Source organism: Episyrphus balteatus, chromosome 3 (genome assembly GCF_945859705.1).
Source record: "Episyrphus balteatus chromosome 3, idEpiBalt1.1, whole genome shotgun sequence".
In the NCBI taxonomy this organism is placed as follows: Eukaryota; Metazoa; Arthropoda; class Insecta; order Diptera; family Syrphidae; genus Episyrphus; species Episyrphus balteatus.
This window is the reverse complement of record NC_079136.1, coordinates 6,143,401-6,158,922: the sequence shown is the minus strand read 5'-3', so window position 1 is coordinate 6,158,922 and position 15,522 is coordinate 6,143,401. Positions and strand designations below refer to the sequence as shown.

At 27.8% G+C, this 15,522-nt stretch overlaps 2 protein-coding genes across 2 annotated transcripts in view; one reads left to right on the top strand and one right to left on the bottom strand.

The window, feature by feature from the left end:
* Positions 1-12,870, top strand: part of LOC129914006 (pyrokinin-1 receptor) — a 219,961-nt gene extending 207,091 nt beyond the window's left edge. Inside the window, exon 6 of the mRNA XM_055993032.1 lies at positions 12,418-12,870. The gene's annotated coding sequence lies outside the window, so the exon portion shown is untranslated. The remainder of the gene's footprint in view (positions 1-12,417) is intronic.
* LOC129914005 (stage VI sporulation protein D) overlaps positions 1-15,522 on the bottom strand; it is a 208,497-nt gene that overhangs the window by 104 nt on the left and 192,871 nt on the right. The window lies entirely within an intron of this gene.

Genomic DNA, 15,522 nt, shown 5'->3' with positions numbered 1-15,522 from the left:
AAAGTGATCTTTCTCTTCCTTTGAGACAATCTCCTGAATTACATTTTTTCTCTCTCATTTATAATTCTCTATTATATTTCAAAGAGAAATAATTTTGTTATTCAAAACAAAGCTTAACTTTATGATTTGATTAAATGCCAGCTTTTTTGAGTTTTGCCCCATTGTGCGGCGGCGGCTGGCAGCTTTATTTAAAAGCAAATATATGGCACCCGCTAAACTAAAAAATAAAGAAATTCAGTTTTGGTCAAGGTTGAATTTTTTTTTCATTTTTTAGCATAAGAATCTTTTTCCTGACCAAACATTTCATTCGGAAATGAAAGAAGAGGATTCTGGCTTTCCAAAAATTAATAGCACAGGTTTTTGGGTGTAACTACAGTTGATTTTTAATAATTTTTATTTCGAAATCAGTCAGTTTTTACCGACTTAGAAAAAGGAGGAGGTATTCAATTCGTCTGTTTTTACTTGCGATATAGGTACTATATATCAAGTTATGCATTCGTACAAAAAAAAAAAGTTGAGATAACATTTTCCATGACATTACGATGGTAGACAATGCCAAAAAAGTGGGTCCCGGAAGTCCGTCTGTCTGTCTGTCTGTCTGTCTGTCTGTCAGTCTGTCTGTCAGTCTGTCTGTCAGTCTGTCAGTCTGTCAGTCTGTCAGTCTGTCAGTCTGTCAGTCTGTCAGTCTGTCAGTCTGTCAGTCTGTCAGTCTGTCAGTCTGTCAGTCTGTCAGTCTGTCAGTCTGTCAGTCTGTCAGTCTGTCAGTCTGTCAGTCTGTCAGTCTGTCAGTCTGTCAGTCTGTCAGTCTGTCAGTCTGTCAGTCTGTCAGTCTGTCTGTCTGTCTGTCTGTATAAGGAGCTACAGCCTAAACGGATGGACCGATTAATGTCAAACTTGGTATGTAGCGTTATTTGGCGACTCTCCAGAGGGGTTTTTGGAATTAATTTTTTTGGACCAAAAATAACGGTACTTGTCATATACCGATTTTAGTAAAATTGAAATATCTCAAAAACGGCTCCAACGATTTTGTTTAAAAAATTCAAATATTAGTTTTAAGCTGAGGTCTATATTTCAATGAAAATTTTTTTTTTTCGAAAATCGTTATTAACGGTACCTGCCATAGAACCGTTTTTTTCAAATTCGAATATCTCCGAAACTTCTTATTCGATTTCAACGAAACTTTTTGTGAAGAAGCATATATATAATTTAAATATAAACCAAAAATTTCCAAAAAAATAATTTTTGGATTTTTAAAAAAATTTTGAAAATTTTTTTTTGAAAAATCAAATTTTCGAAAACGGGACATTGAATTTTTTTGAAATTTTGTTTTTAGATGTTGATTAGTGATGTCTAGAAAATGGCATTACAATTTTATTTTAAAACTTTTTTTCCAAAAAATTATTTATAAAAAATTGTTTTTTTAAAAAACGGCTCTAACGATTTTGAAAATTTTTTTTCTAAAAATGCACGTTAATATATCAATCAAAACTGCATACTTGTTTTGGAGGGCAATTTAATTTCAGATTTTATTTTATTTTTTTTTTAAACGAATTTTATTTTTTTTTCAAAATTTCTATATAAAAAGTCTTAAAAATGTAAGCAACTTTAACTCCAAGAGCAAGTTCGTGCGACCCAGTCGTGCATTTTATTTTTTTTGTTACCTCATAACTTTGGACTAAGTGAATCAATTTTGATAATTCTTTTTGTATTGGAAAGCTCTTGCCTGCCGTTTTCAATTTCGTCCAGTTATTGCCATAGTTTTGAACCATGGAAGTCGGTTTTGTTTTTGTTTTGTTTTTTTTTTTTTGATAAAAATGATTAGGTATTATTTAACGGCACCAACCGTCTAAATACACCCCTCCCCCCTTTTACATATCTTGGATAAATCTACACGTTCTAGCTTTTTCGCATAATGTAGGTAAGTGAATCACCTTGTATGAGATTCTTATTTATATTCTTAAATATATTCGTTACAATTTTTTGATATTATCACTATCCGGAAAACTCCTTACATTATAAAATTAATCGAAGAATATAAAAATGTAAACAATTACATCCGAATCCGACAAAAGTTCTTCTGCATTATTTAAAACGAAATCTTTTCTGGTACCTAATATGAATTTGAATACACATGTGCCATTATCGTTGCAGAACAAGACCCCACTAAAATTAATTCAATTCTTGTCCTGAATTTTAACACAAACATCAACATTGGCAAAATAAAAGTGCAAGCAAACCATTTTAAATCGATAACGTGTCCTTTTTTGTTTATCCATTAACAGAGTTTATAGTAAGTGAATATAAATAACAGAGTTGTTTACATGCAACGGTCTTCCTTTTATAAAATGTTCTTCTTTTATTAGAAGCTTCACAAAAAATCTCTTGCAACTAAATATTCGCCATGTTGTTGAAAATAAATAAAGTTGTTTTGCTCATTAATAAAAGATTAGGTAAGACAAACGAAAGTTGTTGCTAAAGCAAAATTGTTAATAAATTATATCTCATTAAGAAGATTTCTTTAGTAAACAACAGCTTTATGAACTCTTTTCAACAGACTTCCATTTGAAAAAAAAAATTCTTAAAAAGTTTTAGAATTATTAATTTAATGAAATAACTTTTTCCATGATGCACCTTAATTTTCATTTTGTTTTCGTCTCTAATGGAGTAGAGTAAAAAATATTTTTCCTCTTGAGTTTTTCCCTTTACTTTTTGTCCTGCTGAATAATCAAAAAGCCAAAATGCTTGAAAACATTCTATGTAAATAGATTAACGTGAGTTTAAAGTGTTTTACAGTGAAAAAAAAAAAAAATACAAAACGAAATCAAATAATGATACAAAAACATTGCTTTCAGCAACATTTCACTGCAATTTCATTAGCTGTTTGAGTTCATTAATTTCAATTGAGATTAAAACTGCACAACAAACTGCCTTGGATTTTACCTTTTTTTACTTTTTCTGTTTTGGTATTTATTCTTATTTCATTTTTAGTAAGTATTCAAATCTAATCTTCTTAGTTTGAGTACCTACAATTTTTCAGAGTGGTAATTACGTGGAAAAACGGACTGAAAATTCATTTTATTTTTTGCGGGAATAAACTGAATTTTATTCGAAACCTTTTGGATTGACCACTATTTTTATCTTCCAATCAACAAAAAAAACGTATGGTCAAAAAATGTCTGACGAATTAAATAAAGTCAATAAATCAGCGCAATAAAAAGAACCCAAATTACATGGCGCGTTTCCTGGATTATAACCTTCAACATTCGCTGTCGCCTTTTATAAAAATAAAGCCCATTATGTGATGGTAAATATCAATTGAAAGCCAACAAAAAATACAAAGGTGTTTATTTTTATTTGTGGCCTTTTTGTTTGCATTCCAGTTCCAGACCATCGATTTCACAAAAAATTCCAATTTTTTTTTTCATGAAAAACTTTCTCTTATATAAACTATTGTCTTGTGTGTAAAACCTTCACCTAAATCAAGTCATTATGGCAAAAAAATTTCATCCCCAACCGTCCTTATATCCGTTTGAAATCTAACAAAATATTTGTTGTTAAAGTAACAAAAAGTTTCCAATTTTATCTGGCGATTGGATGAAAAGAAAATCCTTGATTTATTTATATTACTCTATCCTAGATTTTTCTTGTCATTTTTAATTCCAAACTAGGGTGGATTTTTCACCCTTTTAAATCGTAAAGCCTTCGCTATTCAAAAAAGACTATGTAAAATAAATTATGTTCGTAGGGAAATGTGTTGTTGTTGACAAGGAAATTCGAGCCTGAATTATTCTATAGAATCACGTTTGAAATGTAAAACCTAAAATCTACTGAATCCCACAAACAATAAGCGATTTACAACAAACCAAGAAATTCGATATCCAAATCCATAATATTGTGTTCATCAGAAATCATTCGCAACAAAAAAAGGACAAAATTCGATTTTTTTTAGGAGAAAAAAGATACTTCATGAAGACCATATGGAAAGTCTACTTAGATCCTTGAGTTTTTATATGAAGAAGATGATAACATCTGTGATTGCTATAAATCGCAAAAATATAGAAGAAAATTTAAAGTGAAATCGATATCAATAAAGAAAGTTTTCAAAAGAAGTTCATAAAAAGAAAACAAACAAAAAAACATGGTTTTTCTACTGCCTTAAACATGAACTGAAAATAAATAAATTTAAATTTTGTTTTAGAGAGCTCGAGGGCTTTAATTCTATCAAGAACTCAAAAAATCATAAAAAAGGATCGAATAAATTCCTTGTTTTGTATAAAATCATATAAATATTGAAATCACTTGGGCATTTTCTGCCAAAGCAGAAAATGGTGAATGAAAAGAGTGAAGTCCACTTCTTCTTTTAAATTATATAGCTTGGAATTTCTAAAACAAATGAAAAGAACTGAGAACTAATACAATATCAAGCACAAAGTTATTGTCTTTATTGCAAAAACTTGGAAATGATTTTAAATCTCATTTTATTTTTTTAATAAACTTCAAAGTTCGTTAGAATTTTTAAATTATTTTGTATTTGATTTTATTTGAAATTTAATAGATTTCATTTGCAATGAGCTGTATACATTTAGGTTAACGATTAAGGATGTCGTTAAACCAAACTTTACAATAATTTTAATTTAAAGGTATTCTTGAAATAGAAAATTTTAAAGTTATTATGATAGGGAATTGCTCATTTTTTAATCGAGTGGAGACGAAAGAGTTGGGTATTAAACGAAAAGTGGTTCCGTTTAAAAATAAATAATTGTTTGTACCCACCTATGTATACATAAAAAAATTTTCGAAAATTTTTCAAAAAAATATTTGGTAGGTATGCCATTTTTAAGATATTATTTTTTCACACATTCAAACTTAATTTCAAGTAAATTCATAAATCCGTTTTGAAACAATTGATTTTATGAAAAGTTTTATTAGTTTTTAAATTAGACTACTGAAACGTTTTTCCACAAAAATGTTTGTTGAAATCGGTTGAGTGATTTACGAAAATATCAGAAATCAAGAAAACGGTTTACGTTAATATCGGTCCAAAAAACATTTTTTTATATGAAAAGTAGCCCCACATACAGGGTTTCCCAAAAGTAATGGATCAAACGAAATATGCTGATAAACCAACTTAAAGACTTTCAGAATTTATTAACTTGTTCATCCCAAATTCTTATGGTTTCTGATTAAATGTAGTTCTTGTGAAATTTCGAAAAAAACCCTTGCTTTGCAAATGTATTTTGCGTCCTCCACCAATAATTTTGTTTTTTTTTTTTACTATTTTTTCACTTAAATATAGCCTAATAATAACAAAGAAATTAATTGATCAAAATATTTTTTTTATTTCATACGCCATTTTGCTGCAAATTAATTAACAGTTCCAAGTTTTATAAAAACTCAAATTCTTACTTTTATTTTAGAGCATCACGTCGAAAAAAGTTTGTGTGGTGTGATATTGGTTTAGGTATTATTTTAAAAACTTGTATAAAAAGGATTTTTTTTTGTTGTCCTAAAAAAATTTATATATTTTATTTGTTTTTTATGTTGAACTTTATATGTAATTATTTTATTTATTACCTTCTTTGTTTTGCTTCTTTTAGTTCAGATTATTAAAAACGCATCTTTTTACTTTAGAAAATTATTTATTATTAAAAATGAACAAATCGTATGTAACTATAAAACCGATAAAAAGGATTATACAAACACTTATTATAACCTTATAGTTAATAGAAATGTTCAAAGTAACTAAATTTAAACTTTCTAAAATATTTTTTGAACAATACTTTAAAAAAAATTTTTAATTTTTATTAAAATTAATGTTTGATTTTTCAATTGTTTTAAATGTCGAAATAACTTTTTAGAAAATTGTTCATAATTTTTCAAAAATATTTCAATGGTAATTTATTTTTTATTTCAAATTATTTGTTAATATAATTTATTAAAACGCATATTGTAATTTTTAGACCCTGAAGATGAGGCAAGTAAGACCTCGAAATATATAGGCAAAAAAAATAAATAATTTTCTAAAGTAAAAAGATGCGTTTTTAATAATCTGAACTAAAAGAAGCAAAACAAAGAAGGTAATAAATAAAAAAATTTAATTTGATCAAAACTAAAATATTGCGATTTTTTTTTAGTTAGCTCGTAAAATGTGAGTTTTTTTTATTTTTAACTCACTTTATAAGATTACTAGCTGACCCGGCGGACTTCGTCCCGCCATTTTTTGTATTTATTTTTAATTTTCAACTCTGTAATTAGTTAACATTTTAAATGAAAAAGAGAACCAAAACTTGAAAAGTTCGTAAAATGAGTTTAAAAGTAGGTATTCACTTTTAAACTTTTAGCAAAAGTGGCCTATGTAAAATCTGGTAAAATAAAACCTATATTTCCTATAAGTTTGAGATTTTTTGCCGACTTTTTAATATTCCAAGTAGTATGACTACTCAAAAATGTCCCTAAAAATTAGTTGTTTTTCAAAAATTTGTATTTCAAAATACAGGGCCTATGAAAAAAATCCATTTTAGACCCCGAATTTTTTTTAATATCTTTCTCATGGTGTAACTCAAATTTCTGTGCAAAATTTTGCGTACCTCTAATTAGTCTTTTGTCGAAGGGGTATGACTGCAAAAAAACCTTCACAACTTGGTTTTGAAATTTTTTTGAATTTTTTCAATACCTTTCTTAACTATTGAATACATTTGTCTATCATTTAAAAGAAAAGTCAACTCTTTACGACTTACCGTTTAGAAAATAGCCTCTTTTTTCAATGTCGTTGTTACCCCTATTTACCCTATAAAATCTTTAATTTTTTTTGCCTTAAACCTTCTCCTCTTATGCCTCTTTGATTTAAAAAAAAAATTAAGAAAATAAGTCAGCCGGTGTGGCCGGTTAGCGAACGTACACAAAACCAAACTTTAATATATATTATAGATAATGCTTTGCACAAAAAATAAATGATGTTAATTCACTTTGGTCATACTAATTCATGAGAATCAACAAGAACGAACATTAATTTGATAACCTTACCTTAGAAATATGTGGGAATGTAATTGAAATCCCTTACTCAGATATTTTCAAATGCTCAGAAATAGCAACGAGATTAGTTGATATCAAATCCAATTTGATCTCATTTCATTTTAATCTTTAACATCGAATAAGGGGATATTTACAAGCATTAATACGAAGAAATCCTTTTTTTCTACAAAATACTAGAGATACGAGATACCTTCATACTCCTAATTTTCTTTGAAGACACCCATAATACCGACTCGCGCGGTAACATTCCTAACTTCCAATATTATTAGTGGCATACAAATAGCTAATTTGCTTCAGTCGTGATAGCACTTAACTTGAGTGGCTAAATCCAAAAGATATAAAATTTTATTGAAGTACGTGCGACATACTCGCATCGATACCTGTGTATAAGATGATATCCACGTAACACGTGTGTTTGCGAGAGAGTTGTTCTTTTATAAAATCTATTTCGCACAAAATAAACTAAACGAGACATTGCGGTGGACCTGTGGACACGTATCTAGGTCTCTACGACTAGGATATTTGTGTTTGCCCAAGCTTTCCACAAAATGAAAATGAATAAAAAAAGTATTTTGATGAATTGTTTATTATTGTTTTATTTCAATTTGGCCAGTTTTTTTTATTGGAAGTCATCAAAAGAATGGTGGAATATTAGTCAAGCACGGCAAGACAATAAAGTCAAATTGTTGTCGATATCATAAATTATGACTTTTTTTTTTTGTATTTCGTCCTTGAGAATGAAACTTTATTTGATTTAGTAGTTTATTTGTCTGTTTAGTATTGTCCAAAGTTAATCATTTGAATTACTGTTTTGTTTTCTATTATTTTGACACTATTATTGTTGTGAATATCACAACTTTAAGTCAATCGTTTTATAACACAGATTTATAATATAATTTACATTAATCTAAGAGAGTAGGTAGTCAGTTTATGAAGGTTTGTTGATGGAAAAATGGTTTTGCCACATCGTTATAGTTTCGCCTGGTGGTTGTCATATATTGAAGCAGACAAATATTGTGGTGAATGTGTTGTGCGGTGAACTTAATTGTGTGGTCCTTTATTTCTAGGGTATAGCTAGTCATTTAGTTTACGATACGAGTAGAATCGATTTTATGTTTACATCATTTACATAACCTCCATAAAATTTGAAAAAAAAAAAAAAATGTTTCACAAAAAGTAAATTGTTAAGGAAACGAAGGCGGCAGAGGATGAAATGTATTGGGCGTAATAACTCTTTATAGTAGATACAAAAAAAGGTTTCTTGCGGTCCCATACATTTTAAAAGGAAAAAGTAAATCATATTTAAAAAGATCTGAAATGCTTTAAAAACATGAGCTTTAACAGAAATGCTAACTGTATGCATCAAGTTTGATAATATTTACCTACTTGTTCAAGAGATTTCTTTCATTTTTCAAGAATACATTTTTTAAGGTTCAAGACAAACTACTAGGTTCTAGTTGATATTTTTCACTTCTAGTAGAGAATGGTTTTACAGAAAAATCATGGTTTTGCCCCGGTAAAATCATAGATTTTCTCAGTAAAATCATGGATCGCTCCAGTAAAATGACACGTTTTTCTGAAAAATTACTGATTTCCGGAATTCATGGATCCTGCAAATTCACGGATATCTCTGGTAAAATCACAGGTTTCCTCAATAAAATCTCGAGTTTTTAGTATGACGGGTGGTTGAAAATGGCTTGTTGTCCATGATAAAAGTCGGTAAACTTGTTACTTAAAATCATAATTTGGAAAAAACAAAATTTAATTGAATTGGTCAGATATTTACATGGCACATACAAAATATCATGACCATGATTATCTGTGGACACACTGGGCAGGACATTGAAAACAAAACACAAACAATCGAAGTCTTGCTAGGTTTGGTTAGTTTAAGGAGAGAATAGAAAAAAATGCCAGGCATACTTACACCAATGTAAAATCCAATTTGATACTCAAAAAACGTTTGTAACAGACTATTTTTTACTGGTAGTAAACCTATTTTCTAGTTTATGATGACTGAGAAGAACTAACGTAGTTATTTCTGTAACTGTCAGAAAACTGGGAATTTATTGTTGGTAGAGTGCATTTTATGAACAGAGATAAAAACGAATCGCTTTTCTGTTCAACCAATCGATTTCTATATCATTCTCATCCACAATATGCTACTATTGTGTGTAGCAAACTGACGCGATGAGAAATTCTCACTGCTTGAAAAATATTGATATACTTTGATACATTTCATTGCACAAAGATATAACTTCTTTAACAGATGATAGCGAAGCAGAACAATTGCAGAATGCATCAGTAAATTGTAATTGCTTGAACACAAAAATGCTTTGATATCTATTTCAAAGAAACAAAATGCTTTTACTTTGCTTCCGATACTTCCGATATTGGTACTCTAAGCAATTTTGTACGACCCAATTGTGCATTTGATTTTTTCAATTTTAAAATTAGGATATTTTTGTCAAAAATTTGACAGCTGAAGTGAATAAGAAATATCATCAACTGATATCATTTATCAATGCTTGATTGAATCTCAAAGCTTAATTGATCCATTCTTTTTTATGACTATTAAACTTGTACATATATAAAGCACGATACATTGCATATTAATAATAAAATTAAAACAAATGTGTTAAGTTAAAAATTGTCCATCAAAAAGAATGTGTTAATTTAATCTTTATAACTTTGATCCTTGTTCAAAGAGCATATTAATCCTTCCACTTAAATATTATATTTAAAAAGAGGGTTGCTACTGGAAACAGTTATTATTGTCTATCGAGTTATATTATGTGGTTAATATAGGTATGTATTTGCCATGTCAGTTAATTATTGTTGGATATTATGTAGCAAACCAACCTGATTCTGTTGCTGATGTGATATGCTGCAAGCAATGATATCTATTATCTATGGAGTAACTATAGTCCTGGTTTTCGTGTGTAATTGGTTGTGATTTTGTTGCTGCTGATGATTATAACGCTACTTGGAAGTCTTTAATATTACCTTTGCTCCTTCCTATTGATATTGAGCTTTATTGTAGAACTCTAAATTATATATTTCTGATGGTTTTAATATTTGTTAGTTAATAGAGAACTAGCTATGTACATGTACACACATGGACTAGGTAACGTATCCTTCTGTAATTTTGGGAAATATCAAATTTTATCTCTATGGAAACCTTTATCAATTAGGTACCACAATTGAATCATTTATTTGCAAAACATGATAAGTCCATGATTTTAAATTTTTCAGGAGAAGAAAAAAACGTTCTATTTTCTTTTGATATGCGTAGAAAAATTTATAAAAAATACATTCTGTAGAACTCTTGCCTAGCTACAAAATACCGTTTCGTTTTTAATTTTTGGAGCGATAGCTCAAAAGATAAAAAATAAAAACGCTTTTGGACTTATCATACTTTGAAAATAAACGGATGTAAAATTAGTTTTTAAATGGATATGCAATTTTGCTTTTAGCCCCAGTCGATCAAACAATTGTATTTGAGAATAAAATACAATGTCCGGACTGCTTATTTAACTTTAAAGTAGCTTTAAACTTAAGATTTTCAGCCATTAATCTAATATACCATTTACACAAAAAAAAGCTGTTGTTTATTTTCAAAAGATGATAAGTCCGGGACTTATTCTGTTTTTGATACTAAAAAAATATTTCGCGTAGTTGTAAAATCGGATATAGATGGAGTAGATACTTCATATTTTAAAGACAGACGTGGTTATCCCTGGAGTACAAATTTAATGCAACCAAAATAATGATAACTTAGCCTTGCTTATATATAATTTATTCAAGGTTATATTAACATTTAGTTAATTTCATGTGTTTTCGATCAGTTAGGTTATTGGTAAGGTTTGGGTAAGGATAATTGAAAATACCGAAAATGAAACCTCTGGAAATTTCAAATTTATGTGATTACAATGATGAGAATTGCTTTGGAAAGGGTTTCTGTTACTATTTTGTTATAAATTAATAAAGGTGAAATACATAGGTATATACATTAGACTGATTCAAAAAAAATTTTTTTTTTCTTTTATTCAAAGCATTGTTGAAAATATATAATAATAATAATTTTAACTATATGCCTGTAAGACCTAAGGTCTTTTAAATGCAACTGCACGGCACTAGTTAGAAGGAATAGAAAGATAGGAAAGATTTTTTGTTGGTACAGTGAATTGAGAATAAGATGATTATTATCTCATATAGTCCCACGGGTGGCTTCCAAGCTGGAGGATTAAGAAAAGAACGCTGCCTGAGGTAGGGTTCGAACCCACAACCTTCAGGTTAGCAGTCAAGTACTACATCCACTGCACCATTGCCACCCGCAATGTTGGAAATGACGACAAAAAAATACTGTAAAAGTTTCAGCCCGTAATGTTAACATTTAGTACCGCCGCATCGCAATTTTCAATTTCCCATACGATTTGTATGGGAAAGATTGTGTATTTGTGTTTAGAATTTTGTATCTTTTTAATGATTCATCAAAAAGGCTAGATTTAATCATTTTCTTGTATAAAATTGAACGCTCTACAAGATTGCATTTATGAAATTTAAAAAAAACGGACGCGAAAAATTAATTAAAATAATTTTTAGTTGAAAAAATGAATAATTCGAATTTATTGAAGAAATATAATATGATAGTTTTTGGGGTTTGTGAGTAAAATAAAAGGATCTGTGAAACCAAAACACAACATAGAATACAAATATTCGAAAATTTTGCCAAATTTTTTGAAAAACATAATAATTTCGTCAAAAAATCGGAAAAAAATGAGAAAAAATTACTTTTTATATTTTAAAGTTGAATAACTTCGAAACGCGGGGGTAAATCAAAAAAATTAATAAGATCTTTTTTGTAGAGCGGACAATTTTATAAAAGAAAATGATTTTGTCAAGCCTTTTGGATGAACCATTAAAAAGATACAAAATTCTAAACACAAATACACAATCTTTCCCATACAAATCGTATGGGAAATAGAAAATTGCGATGCGGCGGTACTAAATGTTAACATTAAGGGCTGAAACTTTTACAGTATTTTTTTGTCGTCATTTCCAACAATATTTTCAACAATGCTTTGAACAAAAACAAAAAAAATAGTTATTTGCTTTTTGTTTCAAAGAGAACGTGATAAATCTTATAAATCTTAACTCCAGGAAAGTATCTCCTTGGTCAGCTTTTATATATCTGATGAGAATCCTCGAATCTTGAAAATAGTATCTTTTAAGTTTATATTTAAGCCACTTAAAAAACTAAAGTATAAAACTTCTTTTAATTCAGCTTTTAAATATTTAAACTATAATAAATATCTCCATTAAATGTCAAACGAATAAACAAATTTGAAATAATTTTGTTTTATCCTTTTTCCTTATTTTTAGACATCTTTGACGGAAACAACAATTACTACTACACAACTGGACAATGAACAACACAGTTTCATGTTAAATGTTTAACCTACCAATAAATACAAAAATAACCACGATACAAATTTTTGGTTGAGTCAAATAGTTCTTGTACAACGAAATTTTATTAAATTTTTTCATTGAACTTTTGTAATATATGTAAATTAAAAATAAATAATAGAGGAAGACAAAAATATTTTACATACAAATTTTATAATTTTACGTTTTCAAAAAAAAAAAAAATGTTTAATTTTAAGTTATATTTATAATTAAGCAAAAAGCTTTAAAAATTTTGTTCTTTAATTTCAATACTATGGTTAATGAAAGAAATATTATACAGTATTTTCAAAAAAATTTTGAAATCGAAGGTTTTTTTAATAATAATGTGATCCCAAGTAATATAAATATATATATTTGTACATAACTTAATTTAAAATTAAAATAAAAACAAACAATAATTTTAAGAATACCTAAATTATAAATGTAAGGCTTAAGATAATAAAACATTGTACTTAATTATTATGTTTAAAAGAAATGATAATAAAATGGAAATAAAACGAATATAATTTAAATATTAATTTGTATATTTTCTTATACAAAATATTATTTTTGAGATAAATATACGAATATGTATGTAATTTAATTAAAATAATAAAAGGTAAGTTGACATTTTTATTTTTTTTTCAAATTCCTTTTGCTGACCGAAAATTCAAAAGTAAAAAAGTAACTTTATACATAAAAAAATCAATTTGGAATTTGATATTTTTAAACATTATTTCATCAGAATGCTTTTGTTTTTGGTTTTCATATTGAATACAAATTTCAGTAAAAGGTTATCCATATCTATGTAATATCCATTGAAATTCGACCACATTGGAAAAGATTTATTATTTTTGTAGGATGTAAAAAAGTGACATGTTATGTGGGTTGAGTATAAGTAAATCTTAACTATTGCAAAAATAAATATTTCTATGAGAGAAATACAAATATTCCTAGTATTTGTTTATGAAAACTTCAATTCAATAAATAAAAATAAAAATGAACATGAAAAATCAAATAACAAAATATCATATTTCAATAAATGCAAAAATGTTTTCTATATTTGCTCAAAATAAATATGTTCCCAACAGAAGAATTTATGTGTGAATTCAATAATAATGTTGCAGCAAAGCAGAAAGGGAGGAGAAATAGAATTTCATTTGTGACATTTTTGTGTGGGAAAAATAAATATTTTAAAGTTTTCAATTTGAGTTTACAATTTGCCCACTCCATCAAAATCATTTTAAATTAAAATTGAATGAATGAATGCATTCGTCATGTTTAAATTAAAAATGTTTCATAAATGTATTTATTAAGAACGTTCTAACTTCATATTAAAAAAAAAAAATTCCTATTTGATAGCAAATATTGACAAGCTCACGCAAAAAATAGTCAACTTATTAAATTTGTATGAACTCAAATTTTGCAGGACTCTGGAAGTTTTGCAATTATAAACTCAACCAAACTTATATGTACCTTGCCACAAATATATAACGCTCGCTTGCTTTGTGTATTTAAAAGAAAAAGCAAACAGCGACGTTCAATTAATAAAATAGTATTCACTGTGGCGTATACGTAATTTATATTTAATATGTTTTTAAGTGAGATTTGGCAGTATTTTGAAGCGCAAGTACGCAATAGCTCTGAGCCTTGGGGGCACTCTTAAGTGTTTGAAGTATTATTGTGTTCATTTTGACTTATTTAAATAATAAATTAAAAAAAAAAATACATAAATAAATAGAAGCAAGTTAAAATTATTTTTATGGGTTTATATTTATAATAAGTACATAATTATTAAAACCTTATGACTTATTTTTCAAAATAAGTGTAGTATATGAAAAATGTTTACTAAAATGAATTTTTATATTACTTATTTCCAAAGAGATATTTATAGTAGGTATTTTGACTTTCACTAATTTGGACTCTTGCTTTTCAAAAATTTTGTTTTTCAAAAAAATTTTAGACTTTATTCATTTTTATAATTCAAACTACAGTCAGTTCCTAGTCATTACTTTTCGCCATCTTATTTTGTGTAATTGAAGGATGCCATATTCGATGCGGTAGTACCCCGTGGTAAGTACGATGACGATGAACTATGAAGCCACCCTCCAATGCAAAAAAAAAAAAAAATTAGGGGTAATGCCTCATTTGCATGGTCATTTCTTGACGAAGAGTGATATTATTTTATGCACTGAAGAATATTATTACAAAATTGCAGCCAAATAAGGCTTCTTAATAGAATCATTTTTAAGATATTATAAGGTACATAAGTTATAAACTAAGCTAAATTTATACCGAAAATATGTTAGTTCTTAGGTATGCGTATAACTATTTGTACTCAATTACAACAATTTTGAAAAGAAGCACACTATTTGGCTAACAATGTGCCAAACCGGGAAAAAAAACTTTAATGCTACTGCCATGCATATAGTTTTGTTTAAAACTTTCCTATCAATTTTCATTAAAAAAAATGGTGTTGCCAACAATAATTTATAAGAAAGATTAAAAAAAAAACGATATATAATAAAAAACTACTATGTTTCACTTAGGCCCAATTTATTCACTCTCCATTATTTTTAAAGGCTCCATTAAAAATTATAAAACTGTCAACTTTTTTAATGGCGACTTTAAATTTAATGGAGTGTAAATAAATTGGAAGTTATTCAAATATTTTCAACATATATTTCTTTTCTTTATTATGAAATGTTATTTCAGGCAGACGGCTGAATTTCCACGTCCTTATTCTTAAAAATAAATATTGTAAACATTAGTATATGAAATAAAGAATTTTATCTATCTATCTATTTATCTACTATATTTCAAAAAAGTAGGGGAACGTGGCCTAAAATGGCCCCCCTAAGGAAAATGTCCCATATCTCGAAAAAAAAAATAACATTCAAACTTAAATGGTATATACTTTTCAAAGTTTAATATATTACTCTCACATTAGTTTGCTTTGCCAGTTAAAAAAAATTCCAAAAAGTATTTAATTTTTTTTGATTTTCAAGACGTCTACAAATTTCACTGATCAAATTTGCCCGG